The sequence below is a fragment of the Hypanus sabinus genome, chromosome 23, assembly GCF_030144855.1.
Source record: "Hypanus sabinus isolate sHypSab1 chromosome 23, sHypSab1.hap1, whole genome shotgun sequence".
In the NCBI taxonomy this organism is placed as follows: Eukaryota; Metazoa; Chordata; class Chondrichthyes; order Myliobatiformes; family Dasyatidae; genus Hypanus; species Hypanus sabinus.
The window spans coordinates 52,827,271-52,845,273 of NC_082728.1; the positions used below are offsets into that span (position 1 = coordinate 52,827,271).

The 18,003-nt window shown below is 43.3% G+C and overlaps 1 protein-coding gene and 1 long non-coding RNA gene across 4 annotated transcripts in view; one reads left to right on the top strand and one right to left on the bottom strand.

Annotated features, from left to right (window-relative positions):
* Positions 1-18,003, top strand: part of LOC132380192 (caskin-2-like) — a 287,298-nt gene that overhangs the window by 61,211 nt on the left and 208,084 nt on the right. The window lies entirely within an intron of this gene.
* LOC132380196 (uncharacterized) lies at positions 485-12,269 on the bottom strand. Of its 3 annotated transcripts, none has more exons than XR_009507697.1 (3): positions 12,153-12,269; positions 11,819-11,907; positions 485-2,052 (listed from the first exon to the last, which is right to left on the bottom strand). It is a non-coding gene; the product is annotated as an uncharacterized LOC132380196 (long non-coding RNA). The 3 variants fall into 3 exon arrangements; XR_009507696.1 differs by having other exon boundaries at positions 12,002-12,240; XR_009507698.1 differs by lacking the exon at positions 485-2,052 and adding an exon at positions 2,070-3,043.

An 18,003-nucleotide genomic window follows, 5' to 3' on the forward strand; every position in this document is an offset into this window, starting at 1 on the left:
TGCTCATTAGGGAGAGGTGTAGAAGATGCTTTGTTATCTTAGGATCAAGGTCTTGGAGCTAAACAGTCCACGTTGACCTTTGCATCTAGTTAATTCGCCTTTCCCACAGTTTGTGTTGCTCAGCTGGTTACAAAGGTATCATTTGCCATAACATTTCTTTCCACCAACTGTGGGTGTATGGCAAGCATCGTCTGGGAAGAGTGTGTTCGGAGCCAGAATGAGCCAAGGCTATCATTCTTTTAATCTATTTAAGCATGGGACTGAGAGACTTTTCCATATAAAGGAAAGTTTTCACACAGGCCCATCATGTCCCAGTGGGCTTGGCCGGGAATACAGCCAGAACCACTTTCAGCTTGGAGCTTGATAAAGTGTTGCCAGCCAGCAAACAAAGAGGTACCTTAGATTGAAGATAATGAACGGAGTATCTAGAAGACTGCAGCATGGGTGGGTTGGGATGTATGTGGAAGATAGCCAAATAGTGAATTTGGGGTTGGGATGAGTTAAAGATGACAGGACTTGGTGGGAAAGGGTGATGGTTAATTAGATTATAGGGGTTTACTGAATTGGCAGTGGGTTTTAGGTAGCAGTGAAGATTGCAGATTGGGTGGAATGTGAGCATTAGGGAATATTGAGAGACCAGCTTGTCACAAAGGATGGGTGGAGTGGTATTGGGTGTATCCTGGGAGCCAGGTTTGAGTGTTAGTGGAATGAGCTGCCTGGGAGTGCCCAGGGAATGAGGGTAAGGGCTGCGATTACGGGATATGGTAGGAGCCTTAGTGATTAGGGTGGGGCTGGATCGGGGCCAGAGGTGAGTGATTGCAGGCTGCAAGAGGGCAAGGATACCCTGGGAAGTGAAAGCACTTAACGGAAGCTGGAGGTGGTAATGGTGACAACGTTGATGGATTAGAGCGCTGGGGCCAGTAAATGACAGGATGGCTTGTGAATGGAGGGAGGGAGACACAGTGGACAATGACAGGATGGAAGAGGGTCTGTGAGTTTGTAGGTAGAATGTGGACACTTACCAGGGCACAAGAGGCATGAAAGACACAGGAGATTATTATCAGTGATTCTGATAGGAAAGGTTAGAGTCATGGTGGGCTGGTATTTGGGTGGTCATGGTGGACCATGATAGTTTTTGGCAAGTTTTTCTACAGAAGTGGTTTGCCATTGGTAACATGGGTAGATTATAGGACAGTGGGAAGTGGGAGAAATGGCGTATTACTGAGCTGGGATATTTCTGATCCAAAATCTCTAAGATTTTACGTGGATGCAAGCTTTGTTGGGTACTCAGGAAGTGCTGTGGTAGAGGGTTTACTAGTGGCAGGGAGGGGGGTGAACAGGTGCTGCTTACTTCCATTTGTTTGAACCCTCATTGTTAAATTGAGTGTGTAGAATCACCGTTAACTTTGGGAATCTCCTGTTTGTTTGTTGGAGCATTTTTAGTGGAAATGCCAGAACCTCCCCAAGGAGATCTGTGTTGATGTTGTTTTTGTCCTCTGTGGTTTCCCTATTCTTTTGAGCTTAAAGAACAGTGCTGTCAGAAGTCAGAGCTTGATGTGGTGTATGTTTATTGTACCCAGACACAGGCGGGGCACTCTGGGTGGGACTGGTGCAAGGGAATAACGGATTGTGCATCAAAGGAAATGCAGTTTAAAAGTTTAAAAGCCAGTTGCATTCAGCTTTAGCTCAGAGTTAACAGGTTTGTACCTCTTTCTAGTGATTATGGTGCGCACAATTCAGGTACATGTTAATCATTAAAGAAGCAACATTCCTTTAAGAATAGTGGTAATCCTGTTTAATTCGAAAATGAAATGAATACTTGTGCTGTAGGGACTTGGCTGATATGTGTGTTTGTTTTTACTTGTCTGCTGGTGCTGAATGATGCAGTTGTGATAACTGAAGATGTGATACGTGAGTGAGTGCATCTTGCTTGTGAGACTTTTTCATTCCTCAGAAATTGTAGAACCAAGGAGGTGGAGACCAGAAAAGAACACAAGTAACGGAAATCTGCAGTCAAACAATGCTGGTGATTCTCAGCAGGTCAGACAGCATCTGTGGAGAGAAAACAACAAAAAACTACTGGAGGAACTCAGCAGGTTGAACACCATCTGTGAGTGAGGAATTATCCACGTTTTCGGTCAAAACCCTGTATCAGAATTGTTCTGTTGCTCCAGATTCCCATACCTGCAGTCTCTTGTGTTTGTGGAGAAAAAATATCTTTCAGGGTGATGGCCTTTCTTTAAATCACTTAAAGAAAAGACCATCTTGGAAATATCAACTGCATCTTTCGTCACAGATGTAACCTGACCTACTGAGCATTTCTGGTGGCTCTTACTTTGTTTTTATGATTTAAGTTGGATGACAGTGATGCTGTTTACAGTAGAAGATGACCACAATTGGTACTTCAAATTCAAGTTTAATTACCATTTAACCATACATTAGTATAGTCAAATGAAAGTGTTCCTCTGGGGCCATGGTGCAAAACACATTACCAGCAACATGCTACAAATAGCACACAGCACAAATAGCACATACGGTCATGATTTTAGAAAAACAGTCAAGGAAAAAAAATATCAATAGCACAAGTCTCAGAGTGGTGGATTGTCCTTGTCCAGTTTGTTCTTTCACCAGAGGGTAGCATTGAAAGGAGGGGCTGGTCCCCAACCCTCCATGATTCCAGCTTGCCCAGCAGATGCCCCTGTTCTCTCCTTGGGGCGACTGCAACGGGCTGCTGCATACAAGGCGACTATGCAGTCCTCCCCACAACAGAGGCAATGCAGTCCCCCTGCAGTCGATCTCGCCAATAAACAAAATTGCAGGATTGTCTGCTACCAATGTCCAACAAGGTCTTGTAATCGCAATAAAAAATGTCCAAAATAATCACTTGCTCCATTTGTTGGATCACACGTTGTCCCGGCACAATGCAACAAGTCCAAGTGAATACACAACAACAGTAAGCAATAAACCCAGCTCCACCGCTATCGGGCAGCTCACTGATGGGATTGTCCTGCAGTACTTGATGTTCATGGTATCCAGCAGTGACCTGTGATCCCAAGAAGACATACAAGATGAGCAAATGCACTTTTGATTGCACCCCAACTGGCTGTCCTACCAGAAACTTCCTGTTGTTTCCATGGAATGAATATGTTGCAAATAAAGAATTCTGTTTTTCAGCAAATGATACTGTACAAGCAAGGAGACTATTTTGCTTGCAACTTATCATTAAGACTGAAGTTTATTTAAGACATTGCTGGCTTCAGCTGGGCCAGGCGATAAGCCATTGTAAGGTATGGGTGAACTGATTAGCAGCATCAGTGGTGGTACATTGGAACAGTAGTCACAATCTCAGCTGCCCAGATTCCATTCTGACCTTGGCTGCTCACACTGGAGTACATGCATTCTTCCTGTGATTGTGGGTTTCTCCTGGGCAATCTGCTTTTCCTCCCATGTCCCATATGTGGGCAGGTTAATTGGTCACAGTAAATTACTCATGGTGCTGTTAACTAGCAAGAGTCAAAGGGAAGTTGGTGCACCTCTGAGAGAGAATTTGCTGCTGGCAATTGTTTTGATATTCATTTAAGGGATGTGGCCACACTAGAAAGCACCACCCCTTCCTGATGTCCTGGAGAAGGTGGTGGTGCGCTGTCTTCCTGCATTGCTGCACTCCCTGGTTAACCTGCAATGCTGTTAGAGGGAGAAGGTGAAAGACTTGTGAAGTAACCAATATGGAGAGGACTGATGAAATTGCACATGGTAGCTGACGTGGTCCCATTGGGCTGAATGGCCTCTGCCTGTGCCATAATAAATAAGGTGCTATAATAAAGTTTAACTGCTGGAACCCACATCTAGGTGAAACTGCTGACCGCTTGCTTACATTGTTGGGGGGGGGGTGGTTTGAGGGGAGGGGTGCTGGCTTCTTGATGATGTCAGGTAATGTATTCAGAATCTGTGGTGTGTCTAGTCGGAGAGAACTAGGTGAGTATCCAGTGGACATTTGATATTACCACAGAACACTACAGCACAGAAAATAGGCTATTTGGCCCTTCTAGTCTGTGCTGAAACTTTATGCCGCTAGTCCCATTGACCTGCACCCAGTCCATAACTCTCCAGACCTCTCCCATCCATGTATCTATCCAATTTATTCTTAAAACTTAAGAGTGACCCCGCATTTACCACGTCAGATGGCAGCTCAATCCACACTCCCACCACTCTGAGTGAAAAAGTTCCTCCAAGCCATTCCACTTTCACCCCAAAGCCATGTCCTCTTGTATCTATCTCTCCTAATCTAAGTGGAAAGAGCCTACTTGCATTTACTCTGTCAATACCCCTCATTATTTTGTACACCCCTATCAAATTCCCCACTCATTCTTGTATGCTCCAAGGAAAAAAGTCCTAACCTGTTCAATCTTTCCTTGTAACTCAACTCCTGAAGACCCGGCAACATGCTGGTAAATCTTCTCTGCACTCTTTCAATCTTACTGATATCCTTCCTATAATTAGGTGACCAGAACTGCACACACTACTCCAAATTTGGCCTCACCAATGTCTTATACAACCAATCCATAACATCCCAACTCCTTTACTCAATGCTTTGATTTATGAATGCCAGGATGCCAAAAGCCTTCTTTTACAACCCTATCTACCTGTGACGCCACTTTCAGGGAATTATGTATCTGAACTCCCAGATCCCTTTGTTCCTCCGCACTCCTCAGTGCCCTGCTATTTACTGTGCATGTCCTACCTTGATTTTTCCTTCCAAAGTGCAACACCTTACACTCGGTCTACATTAAACTCCATCTGCCATTTTCTGGCCCATTTTTCCAGTTGGTCCAGATCCTTCTGCAAGCTTTGAAAGCCTTCCTTGCTGTCCACAACACCTCCAATCTTAGTGTCATCAGCAAACTTGCTGATCCAAATTACCACATTATCATCTAGATCATTGATATAGACAACAAACAACAATGTCCCAGCACAGATCCCTGAGGCACACCACTAGTCACAGGCCTTCAGTCTGAGAAGCAATCATCCACTACCACTCTGTCTTCTCCCACACAGCTAATTTTGAATCCAGTTTACAACCTCTCCATAGATACCTATTGTCTGAACCTTCCGAACTAACCTCCCATGTGAGACCTTGTCAAAGGTCTTACTGAAGTCCATTTCGACAACATCCACTGCCATTCCTTCATCTACTTTCTTGGTAACTGCCTCGAAAAACTCTACAAGATTCGTTAAACACGAACTACCACACACAAATCAGCCCTTGGCTGCCCAAATACTCGTATATCCGAACTCTCAGAATACCTTCCAATAATTTACCTACTACTGATGTCAGGCTCACCGGCCAGTAATTACCTGGTTTACTTTTGGAGCCTTTTTTAAACAACGAAACATGAGCTCCCCTCCAATCTTCCGGCACCGCACCCGTGCCTAAGGACATTTTAAATATTTCTGCCAGGTCCCCAACAATTTCTACACTAGTCTCTCTCAAGGTCCGAGGAAATACCATGTCAGGCCCAGAGGATTTATCTACCTTTATTCACTGTAAGGCAGCAAGTACCGCCTCCTCTTTAATCTCTATATGTTCCATGACACTGCTGCTTGTTTCCCTTCCTTCCATATACGCTATGCCAGTTTCCTGAGTAAATACTGATGCACAAAAAATGTTTAAGATCTTCCCCATCTTATGAGGCTCTACACATAGATGACCACTCTGATCTTCTAGGGGACCAATTTTGTTCCTTACTATCCTTTTACTCTTAATATACTTGTAGAAACCCTTGGAGTTTACCTTCACATTATCTGCCAAAGCAACCTAATGTCTTTTTGCCTTCCTGATTTCCTCTTTTAGTATTTTCTTACATTTTCTATACTCATTTGTTCCTTGTTGCCTATACCTGCTATACACCTCTTTCTTTTTCTTAACCAGATTGCCAATATCCCTTTAAAACCAAGGTTCCCTATGCCTGTTAACTTTGCCTTTAATCCTGGCAGGAACGTGCAAACTCTGCAGTCTCAAAATTTCACCTTTGAAGGCCTTCCACTTACTGAACACATCCTTGCCAGAAAACAACTTATCTATCCCAATCCACTCTTCCTAGATCCTATCTCATTTCCACAAAATTGGCCCTTCTCCAATTTAGAACCTCAACTCGAGGACCAGACCTATCCTTATCCATAATTAACTTGAAACTAATGACATTATGGTCACTGGACCCAAAATGTTCACCTACACATACTTCTGTCAAATGACCTGTCTGGATACCTAACAGGAGATCAAGTATTGCATCCTCTCTCATAGGTACCTCTATATATTGATTTAGAAAACTTTCCTGAACACATCTCTCAAACTCTGAGCCATCTAGCCTTTCACAGTGTGGGAGTCCCAGTCAATATGTGGAAAGTTAAAATCCCCTACTATTACAACTTTATGTTTCTTACATCGGTCTGCTATCTTTCTACAGATTTGCTCCTCCAATTCTCTCAGACTATTGGGCGGTCTATAATACAACCCTATTAGTGTGGACACACCTTATTAGTGTTACACAGCAACAGAGACGTCAGTAAAGCAAGCAGCAGATTCCCACCGTCTAGCAAAGGCCTGGAGAGTTCAGTGTGTGGATACCCTCTTTGGGTGACACCCTTTTTGTGACACCCTCCCAAAGAGGGGTGTCATCTTGCATTTGCCTGCAGTATCGAGCTCATGAGGACAGGCAGTCTATTTATGGTATCCTGGAATGTATGCCCACAATTTGCATATAGGCAAAGCAAGACCATAGCAAATTGTTGAAAACAAGTAGAGTGAAGCTCATCAAGGAATGGGTATCAAACACCTGAACTAGGTCACTGAACGCAAATGCCATCTATGACATGACTGGTTGGCAGAATTTCAGATGGTGATGCATACAAGAGTAAGGTAGATCAGCTGGTTGTGTGTGCTGCAGCACCAACCTTGCATTCATCATCAGGACAACCAAGGAATTGATTGTGGACTTCAGGAAAGGTAGGCTGAGGGAACATACACCAGTCCTCATAAAGGGATCAGAAGTGCAAAAGGTGAGCAGTTTCAAGTTCCTGACATTAACATCTCTGAGGTTCTATCCTGGGCCCAACATATTAATGCAATTACAAAAAAACTACACAACAGTGGCTATATTTCATTGGGAGACACCAAAGACTAGCAGATTTTTTCAGATGTACAATGGAAAGTATATTGTACATTATAATAATATTGTACTTATTGTAATTTGTAGTTTCTATTGCTGTGAATTGCAAAATACTGCTGCTGCAAAACAACAAATTTCACAACGTATATCAGTCATGGGAAGTGAATATTCATGAAAAATGGCACTGGAACCACATTTGTGATATGAGTAGGAATTTTAAGAGACATTGACCAAATGGTCATGAAATTGCTCAGTGTTTCTTCATGCCCAAGCTGGAGAAAGCAGCTGGGAGAGCGAATGTGTGAGGTTAGACTGGAATGAGGTGAATATGAAGAAGCTATGTGTATCAGCTGTACTTGACATGCACCCTTGAGGTGTTTTGTAAAGAACTTGGAATCTAAGGTTATTTGAAGGTGAATACTATGTTAGAAGTTCTCTATAACATGTCCTGTACTTTAGTCTGAAGGAAGGGGTTGAGGGAAAGAGGAGAGTTTGGATAAAGATACTGAATTACAGAGAAGAGTTTGGAAGAAGATGCTGAAATTTTTTTTTCAGAATTTGCATGTCAATAATCAAACCAGCATTTTACTGTGTATTTCTGAATGTATTTGAGTAGGTGGTGGTGAGTTGCCATCTTGATCCTCTGCAGTCTTCCTGCCACAGTGCTGTTCAGAAGAGTTAGACCCAGTCCAAAGGCAAGAATCACAATATGTTGTATTTCCACAAGTACTTGCATTGCTTGCTTATTTGACATAGAAGGAGACTATTAAGTCCATTGTGTCATGTTGGCTCCCAGAAGGGCAATCCAATCAGTCTTGTTCCTCTCGCCATATTTCCCTGCACCCTTACAAATTGCACTTCCTCTCAACTCATCAACTCCCCTTTTTTTTTGTTTTTGTTGCCCATTTACTCAGATCCATTTTTCTATCAGCAGTTAACCTAGCAGCATGTGTCTGGGATGTGGGAGGAATGGCTGGTAGAAACCATGGGAGGATATAAGCTTATGGACAGCACCTGAAGTCAGGATTGAACCTATGTCAGTGGAGCTCTGAGGCAGTGACCCAGGCTCAATTTTGTGATTATTTTTCTCTTGGACCACAAAAGACTGCAGTGTATTTTGGGTCAGCCCAGAATCGAGTAGGTCCTTATCATTAACTGCATATGCCTTATGTCTGTGATAAGGTCTGGATGCCTAGGTCTGGGGTACAAGCAGAGAATACATTCAGAATGGGAGCAGCACCATGGTGCATCAGGTAGAGACGTTGCCTCAGCACCAGAGGCACAAGTTCAGTCCTGATCCTGGGTCATATCTGTAGAGTTTGCATGTTCTCCCTCTGATTGGGGATGGGGTGTGGTGGTGGTTCACCCACATCTTAAAGACTAATCGGCTGTGTAAATTGTCTCTAACATTCAGGTAAATGTTAGAAACTGAGGGGTGGGGGGGCAGTTGGGATGAATAAAAGTATTGGGATTAATCAATGGATTTGTGTAGCTGGGTGTTGTGGGCTGAAGGACAAGAGGGGCAGTGCACATGCTCCTGTCTACATCAGTGGTGTAAAGGTTGTGAAAGAGTGGAGAGCTTTGTTCCTAGGTGTGAACATTATCAATAATCTGTCCTGCTCCAACCAGCTAAGAAAGCTCACCAATGCCTCTACTACCTCCAGGCTAAAGACATTTCCTGTTGACTGTTACCAATTTTTTATCAATCCACCACAGAAAGCATTCTATCTGGAAGCATAATGGCTTGATCTGCGCATGACAGAAGAAAGTTTGCTTGTCTACTGCAGACCTAGGCATATGCAGTCAATGTCAAAGACCAACTCTGAATTCTGGTTTGACCAAAAATACTCTGCAGTCTTTTGTGATCCAAGAAAATTCTCAATGTTCTGACTGGCCGCACATCAGTTGGTGCTCCTGCATCAGAGCTTGAGACGTGGGCTCAATCTTTACCTCAGGTACTTTCCATGGGTGTGTATGTTCCTCCCAGGAACCAGACTCCCATCAAAGACTCTGATTACGCTGGCTGCTTTACTGAGTATAGGCAAAGACCCTGCTCAACCTGGAGTTGTCCCCTCTTCCTGATGTCAGAAGATACAAAAGACTGAAAGCATGTACCACCAGGCTCCAGACAGCTTGTTTCTCAATGTTATTAGGCCTCTTGTATGGACTCATGACCTCACAATCTACCTTGTTATGATACTGCACCATTACTTACCTGCACTGCACTTCTTTTTGGCAGCTTATGTACTTTATTCTGCAATGTTATTGCTTTACTTTATTCTGGCTGAATGACCTGTGTAGTGATCTGATCTGTATGAGAATGCAAAACAAATCTTTCACTGTACTCCAGTACATATACTAATAATACACTGTGCATCTGTCACTGTCTAATCCATGATGTGACCTTACCCTCTCGTGGACTTAAGGGAAGATGTCGCGTTTTAGGAAAAGGTGCAATTTATCCACTCAGAACAGTATGGTATTTTGGCGATACAACAAAAGGAGGAGCAGCTTTTCTGAAGCAGCTGTGCGAAGGAGTCTCGTATGTATAAAATGCAAGATGTCAAACGTTCTATTTGATAGTTGGAAGGAATGTATGCTATGTTGAAACATTCTCAGGATTCTGCTGCTCTTATCTCTGGCCCTGCCTGAAGAAACCTTGAAGTGTAATTTGCACATCTATTAGAAAAATTACTTTGCATGTTCAAAGGACGTGGATGTGTTCAAAGTTCCTTTGGATAGATCTGCATCCCAAGCAACAATTTCAAAGTTGAGAATAATCTTCACTACACCTAGTTTTCTGTAATTACTTGTGATAGACAATGGTATCAACTTCCCAGCTGCTGAACTTGTTGAGTTTCTCATCAGAAATGGAGTCAGTGTGCCAAAGTACCTAGCCTCGTGGTTTGAGGGAAGGGAACTGAGATAGCAGAATGTCAGAGTGTACCTCCAAGTTCAAGTTTAATTGTCATTCAACCATACATAAATACCCATGAATACAGCCAAATGAGTTCATCTGGGGCCAAGGGCCAAAACACAGTGCTAACAGTCATACATACACAAAGCACACATAGGATAGCAAGCACATTTAAGATAATAATACCTCATACATACAGTTCAAGATAGATATACCTCACTGCAATAGATCTAGCAAATTCAAGATGTCACTGGAGAGTGGTGACATCATCAAATATTGCTGTTTAGGATTACAGCTAAAATTTGCAGTCACAGGCAAAGGTACATCAATAAGCAACATTGTTTCAGGATGCTTAAAAAGTTTACTAAACATCCAAATTGGCAGATTCCAGACTGTAGACTACCCAGGTAGCGAGTGCAGATTCCCTTCAAGAACCCCAATGAACTCCAATTTTCAATTGCATTTTCAACTTTGGACTTGACCTTCATTTAAAATTGGAATATGACTCCAACTGTATCTCCAGGATATACATTCACTTTATACATTCCTAAAGCTCACAAAAGCATTGAGAGGAAATAGCATCAAAACTTAAAGGGCTTTATAGACTAGATGCAGGGAAGATATTTTCCAGCTGATAAGAGGAGGATTTTCCAGTTTTAGAGGATGGTGAATCTTTGGAACTACTGTATCTACTCCAGGAAATCAAAGCTGAGGTAAATTGGCCTTGATCACAGAGGTGGCAGAGCATGCTTAAAAGCCCACTGAGCTTACTCCTGCTCCTGTTTATGATGTTAATAACAAGCCAGAAGCAGGGGTCTCATCAGTGTTGGGGTGTCTTGTACTCGGTCCTCCCTGCGAAACTACAATTGTGCCTCAAACATGAAAGGCTTTGGGATAATGTCTGGCTGCAGCAGATTCGTCACAAAACAACCTCTCCTTTAGCAGCAGGAGAAGCTTTCTGGAGCCCTGAATCAGTGCATCTCTTCACCATTTCTCCCTGCCCAGGGGTAAAAAGGGGGCAACCTTAAGACTCGGTGCATCAGGCACCGCAGTACCATCATTGCACCATCGTTAAGGAAGGAACAAGTAACAATTGCAATTGGTGCTTCACATGCACACTGACGGTTGGTGGTGTATGTCGTCTTGAGCACACTGGCATTGCTAGAACTCAGCTTCACGTATTTGTTTCACTGAACAGAAGGCACAAGCTGGCATATCCATGCCATGCCCTTTTCCATATGCAATACCCTAGGGCAGGGGTGGCAAACCTATGGCACATACACCCAATTATGTTGCCATGAGGAATGCAGTGCAGCCCCCTCAATTCTTTAAACCCACCCATAGTAAAAAGATATATAATGGTTGTCTTTACTTCCAAATGACTCCAGTGATTGGGAATATGTTAAGAGTGTGTTAACACTAGAGTGTCATGGCTAGAGTGTGTTCCTTTCCTTTTTGATGGTTTTCTTGAAAAAATATACCATGGCATACAAAAGAATTTTGCTTTTAGAAGATTATCACCGGTTTTGGCACGTACTCTTCAAAAGGTTTGCCACCCATGTCCCACAACCTTGCTGCAGTGTAGATGAGTAAAAAGGGAAATCATGGACACAGCGTGCTGGAAGAGCCGTTTTTCTGTTGTACGGCTCTGTAACTGTGAACCCCAGCTTGCAATCTGCTTGGTCCCAGCTCCCTGCTCCACATGGGAAAGGGATAAAGAGTGGGTACAACTTACATCAAACGTGACGCAGTGAGCAATGTGGTCCTTGCTCACGTATGATCTTCCTGTTTTCAGTCAGCACACAAACTGAGAAGGCTGGGATCCTTTCATCAAAAAAAAACAGGCAGATAATCAGTTGCAAATCATTTTCCTTAGGCTTGTAGGCACTGTAATTACATTCCCATCATTAAATCTTACCACGTTTGCCTCCTCATTTACCCCAGAGATTAGCACTCAGCACTTCACACAGTCAGCTGAATCAGTGCAATGCTAATAAGGCAGAGGAAACTCCACCAGACTGGGCCAGGGAGAAAGTAGTGGATACCAGACCCCAGTGTGCAATTCCCACCTGAGCATCTGATATTCCATTTGGAGACCCTCTGGACCTGTTGATCAGATTCCAGCCACAATCTTTCACCAACCACTGCCACAGTAGGCTGAGTTTCATTTGAAATGCTGCTAAAATCATTCACTCAGTAAAGCAGAAAACACAAGTTCTGTGTTGGAGAGGGCGGGCTCAGCTCTGACTGATCAGGGGGACTCTGACCCTGTCCTTCACCCACCTGTGGAAAGGGCCTGAGAATCTGATTTATAATCCCAGTCTGATATCCTTTGAACTCAAGTCTGAAGTGAACTGGAAGCTGTCACCTGCTCGAACTGCTCAAATACAAAGAGTTCATGGAATAGCCCAGAAAGTAACCCAGTTTCCTGGCACACTACTGCCTCACATGTCACTCAGCACGTAACAGACAAATATATTAAACAAAACTTCCGTTTCTTAAAGGGACAAACCCGAACAAAGTGAAGTTGAGCCAGTGAGGATATTTTGACACTGGCTCTTACTAGCTCAGATTTTCCATTCGTGGAGAAAGGCCCCTCCTGAGTCTGCTCTGGAACAAACAATAGAAGGAAGAGGGAAGCTGGGAAGCGGCTGGATTCTCAGCTGCAGCAAAGGAAGCTCAGGAAATCGGATGCACCTGTTAGCGGCAGTCACCTCACTTCACACATCCTCTGGTTCGATTCCCACCAGAATCAAGCCAGACCCAACCCCCTGCTCAGCATTTGAATTATGTCATAGGCTGATGAATTAAACTTAACGGCATTACATTTTTAAATCCATGACAAATCCAGAACCAGAAGCAGGTGTGTTCAGAATTTGGAGGAGAGCTTCATAACGGGACAGTTGTTTCAAAATTCTGGGCCTGTTAATTGGAATTTAGAGAATGAGATGGGAATCTCACTGAACTGTACTGGTTACTGAAAGATATGGATAGAGTGAATGAGGAGACTATGCATTAGTGGGGGAATCTAGCATGAGGATCGAGCTTCAAAATAAAGGGACAAACTGAGAGGTGTTTCTTTAACAGGGGTGATATATCCCTGACAAGATGTACAACATGCAGGAGGAACTTGGTGCCTCCATTTTGTGTGTGTTGCTTTGGGTTTCCAGAGTCTGCAGATGTTCTCATGTTTGTGGTAAAGCTATGAGAGCTGTGGCAACCAAAGTATTTGGTGAGTTTTAAGGTAGAGATTGATTGGTGAAAAGAGAAGGGTTTTAACAGGTCATGGGGAGACTGCAGGAGAATTGGGTTGAAAAAATATCAGCCGTGTTTAAATGGCAGAGCAGACTCACTGGGCCAGATGGCCTAATTCTTTGGTCTAAAGCTCTGGCACAGATAACACAAGACAAAGCCTACTTGCTTCACAAGTCCAGCTATAACATTTTATGATTCTTCTTATTGATTGGGCCTCTTTGGACTGTTGGAGGAAACCGGAGTGCCTGGGGAAAATCCATGTGAGGGGACGTAGAGACTCCTTACAGAATTGAACTCTGAACTCTGGAATGCACCAAGCTGAAATAGTGTGCCACTAACACTGCACTGCTGTGGTGCCCATGAGAAAGACTGTTCATGGGTGTCCAGCAGTCTGGACTTCATCCCTGCTTTTAGACCTCCCCTCTGCTAATTCACTGAAGTGCCCAATCTCACCCCTTCACAGCCCAGTCATTTTGTGTAGAAAGGTGCTGTATATCAAGAGCTACTTCTTCAATTATCTGGGTCCCAAACTAGTGGTGAAGCCACTCCCCCACCGCTTCAGGAAAACACTTACACCAACAGTAAAATACTGCAGATACTGAAAATCTGAAATAAAAACAGGAGGAGCTGGAGATACTCTGTGGGTAAGGCAGCATCTGTGGAATCAGATTTTATCAGATTTCACTGAGGCACTGAGCTCTTGGCCTTGTGTCACAAAAGGATGCCCCAACCCTACATCAGGGACTGAAGGACTGTTGGTGGTGCAGGAGAATGAATGGATTTGTTTAAGAGTTGCTGCTGCTTGATTGAATTAGACACCAGATATAAAGCACAGTGTATAAGTAAATACACCTGTAAGGTTTGTGACAGGCTGTATGGTGAGATGAAGAGAAGGGCTGTTAAAGGAAAAAACTTTTAAACATGATGATCATTTCAGATTTTACCACCTCTTCTAGTTGTACCTTCCAGACATCAACAACTCTGGGAAAAATAACACATACCTCAGATCCCATTTAAAAATCTTTTCTTAAATCTCTGTCCTTTACACTTTTTACCCTCCTCCAGCCCTTTATCTGCATCACCAATCACCTTGCCAGCTCTTTACATTATCCCCTCTGCCTCTCCCTGTTTCATCTATCATCTACCATCTTGGACTTCTTCCTCCTCTTTGGGCACCCCCCTACCCCCCCCCGACGAAGAGTCTCAGCCCAAAACGTCGACTGTTTACTCTTCCATAGATGCAGCCTGGTCTGCTGAGTTCCTCCAGCATTTTGTATGTGTTGCTTTAAACCTCTGCCCTCTTGTTTTTCGTACCCCTACCATGGGAGTGTTGTAACTATCAATCTTATCTAAGCTGATGATGATGATGACGTTGACTCAGGCCTGAGAGGCCAGCGTCAGGCATTTTCATGCCTTACAAGGTGCAGAACAAAAGACTGTGTGGTGCGCCACTCCTCACACAGACATTTCACAGTGTTTTTCTTTATTTTAAAATGTCGAGTTGTGAGCTCAGAACCTGGGACGGATGGAAAGCGTACTTGGGAACTATCTCAGCTGCTCATAATGTTACCTCTGTCAAATCACCTCCGACCTCCGCCACTCCACAGAAAGCAACCCCAGCCTATGTAATCTTGCCCCATAGCTAAAGTTCTCCAATCCCAGCAACTGCTGGTGACCTCCTGCATTCTATCCAGTACCGAGAGAGCAGCAACCACACTGCATGTAATGCGCACGCGCACACACACATATTAGCATAACGAGTTACAATCAAAGTGACCAGGATTTAGTTTCTGCTACTCCCTTTAAGGAGTTAGTACGTTTTCCCTGTGACTGTGTGCTCTGAGACTAGGTGCTCTGGTTTCCTCCCTCAGGCCAAAGACATGCCAGTTGGTAGTTGAATTGGTCATTGGTGGTTGTCCTGTGATTAGGCTGGGGTAAAATTGGGGGTTTCTGGGCAGGAGCATGGTTTAAAGGGCTGGAAGGGCCTAGTCCACACTGTGTCTCAATAAACACACACACACTTTTTATTTTTTTATATATGAATATGCATGTGTGCGTGTATATGTATCCAGGCATAGAAGGAAACCGGAACACTTGGGACATGCACGCAGTCGTAGGGTGGGGCTGAGCTGTAACCTTCATTGCCGATGATTAAATCCAGAGTTACTGGAGCTTTGAAAAATCAGTACTACCTGCTACATCTCCCTTTTCCCCACATACTGCAAAATCCTACCTCTCTCTGACTTCTCTAAATGCACCACAGCTCCTTTCTAAAAGGAAGTACCTTGATTCTGAGGCAGTGTCCTCTGGTCTTAGACTTTCCCCCCCCCCCCCCCCACCAAAGAAAACATCCTCTCCACATCCACTCTTATTGAGGCCTTTTCAACATTCGATGGGTCTCAAAGAGATCCCCACTCATTCTTCCGAATTCCAGCAAGTACAGGCCCAGAGGCATCAATTGCTCCTCATATGACAAGCCTTTCAATCCTGGAATAATTTTTGTGAACCTCCTCTGAACTTTCTCCAATGTCAGCACATCCTTTCTAAGATAAGGGGTCTAAAACTGCTCTCAATACTCCAAGGGAGGCCTTACCAGTGCCTGATAAAACCTTAGCATTACATTCTTGTTTTTATATTCTAGTCCTCTCAAAATGAATGCAAACACATTGTGTTTGCAATTAAAAGAGTAAACCGTAAAATCCCAACAACCCTTTGAAGAAAAGAACCTCATTTCTTAAAGATTTACCACATATCCCATCACCTGTTCCCTGTGTAAAATACAGGACTGAATCAGAACTGTTAATGCAACATTGCCATGCCTACAATATATTTACAGCAACAAACTGCTGGAAGAATTCAAGCAGTAACTGTAGGAGGAAGGGAATTGTCAACATTTAAGTTTGAAAGCCTCAATTCAACCAAAACTTTGACAATTCCCTTCCTCCCACAGATGCTGTTCGACCTGCAGATTGCTTGTTGCTTCAGAGTCCAACATCTGCAGTCTCCTGCGTCTGCTTTACAATCAACCTCTGTGCTCATTGTAGATGGAACAGCTTAGTGTGCACTGAAACATCAACCAGTAGATCATAATTCACCACCATCATGTTCAGTGGTTGGAAAAACTGCTAGAACAGTAAAATTCTCAGCAGCTTTAAAATGGAGATCAGGGTTTTCAGACTATCTTGTTCCTTCTGCTTTTCTTACTTGGAACACAATGGAGTTAAGACGTACATCTCATGTGGAGATGCTGGAATCTGGAGCAATAAACAACAATCTGCAGCACAATGTTGTTAAGATCTAGCTTCATCTAAATGCCTCAGCTACCTACCATTAACTGCAACTGTCCATCTCAGAATCAGAATTGGGTTTATTATTACTGATGCATGCCATGAAATTACTTGTTTTGTGGCAGCATTGCAGTCCAATACATAAAATTACTATAAATAATGATAATATATTAGAAGCATAAGTTATGCAAAAATCATGAGATAATGTTCATTGGTTCACTGTCCATTTAGAAATCTGATGGTGGAGGGATGGAAGCTGTTCTTAAAAGGTCAGGTGTGTCTCTTTGGTCTCTGATGGTAGTTATAAGGGTTTGTCCAGGTGCTGAGAGTCCTTAGTGTTGCCAGTTTTGAGGCATTGCCATTTGAAGATGTCCTTGATGCTGGGGAGGCTAGTGCCCATGATGGACCTGGCTAAGTTTACAGCTTTCTGCAGTTTTTCTGATCCTGTGCAGTGATGCCTCCATACCAGATGTTGAAGTAATCAATCAAAATGCTCTCCACAGTACAATTGTAGCAAATTGCTGGAGTCTTTTGTGATAAACTGAAACTACTCAAACTGTAATGAATTTTAGCCAGAGGTGTCAGCGAGGTGTTATTTCCAATCCACATCAGTCTTCCAAAGAGGAAGTCAAGGATCCATTTGCAGGGAAGGTTTTGAATCTTTTGATTAGTACTGAGGAGATGTTGGTTTTGACATTAAGCTTGAGCAGTTTTAAGTAGGTATTGCTATTGTTCAGTTGGTCCAAGGCTGACTGATTTTGTAGTACCACTGACCTAGGTATTTTGAGGCTCTGGTCTTAAGCTCGGCAAGACCAGAAGCTTGATGAAGGTGACCTACGAGCCCAGGTAGCTGCAAGTGCTACCAAGCCACTTTATGATGGGAGTGAGGGTGTGGTTTGCAGTAGCAGAGGGTTAGTTTCTAAGATGGTTTTCATTGAGTGTGGGTTGTTTCCTACATTTCTCAGTCCATAAAATTCAGGACCCGAGCCACATACACAAGGTGCTGAAGCAACTCATCAAGTTAGGCAGTATTTATGCAGAGAAGTAAACAGTCAAGATTTTGGGCTGAGACCCTTAATCAGAATTCTGTAGGAATGAGACATGGGTTGTAGAATGCAAATTCTGCAGTCCACAATGTAACTGCTGGTTTCCCACATTATCACAATGACCCAATGAAGGGTCTTGTCCCAAACCATTGACTGGTTATTTCCCTCCATAGATGCTACTTGACCTATTGAGTTCCTCCAGCATTTTGTGTGTTTTGCTGAAGATCTCCAACATCTGAAGAATCTCAAAATCAGGACTTCCTTTACACTATAGGTGCTACCCAATCCCAACCTTAATTTATGATTTACCCCATGTTTGTATAATAGTGTTA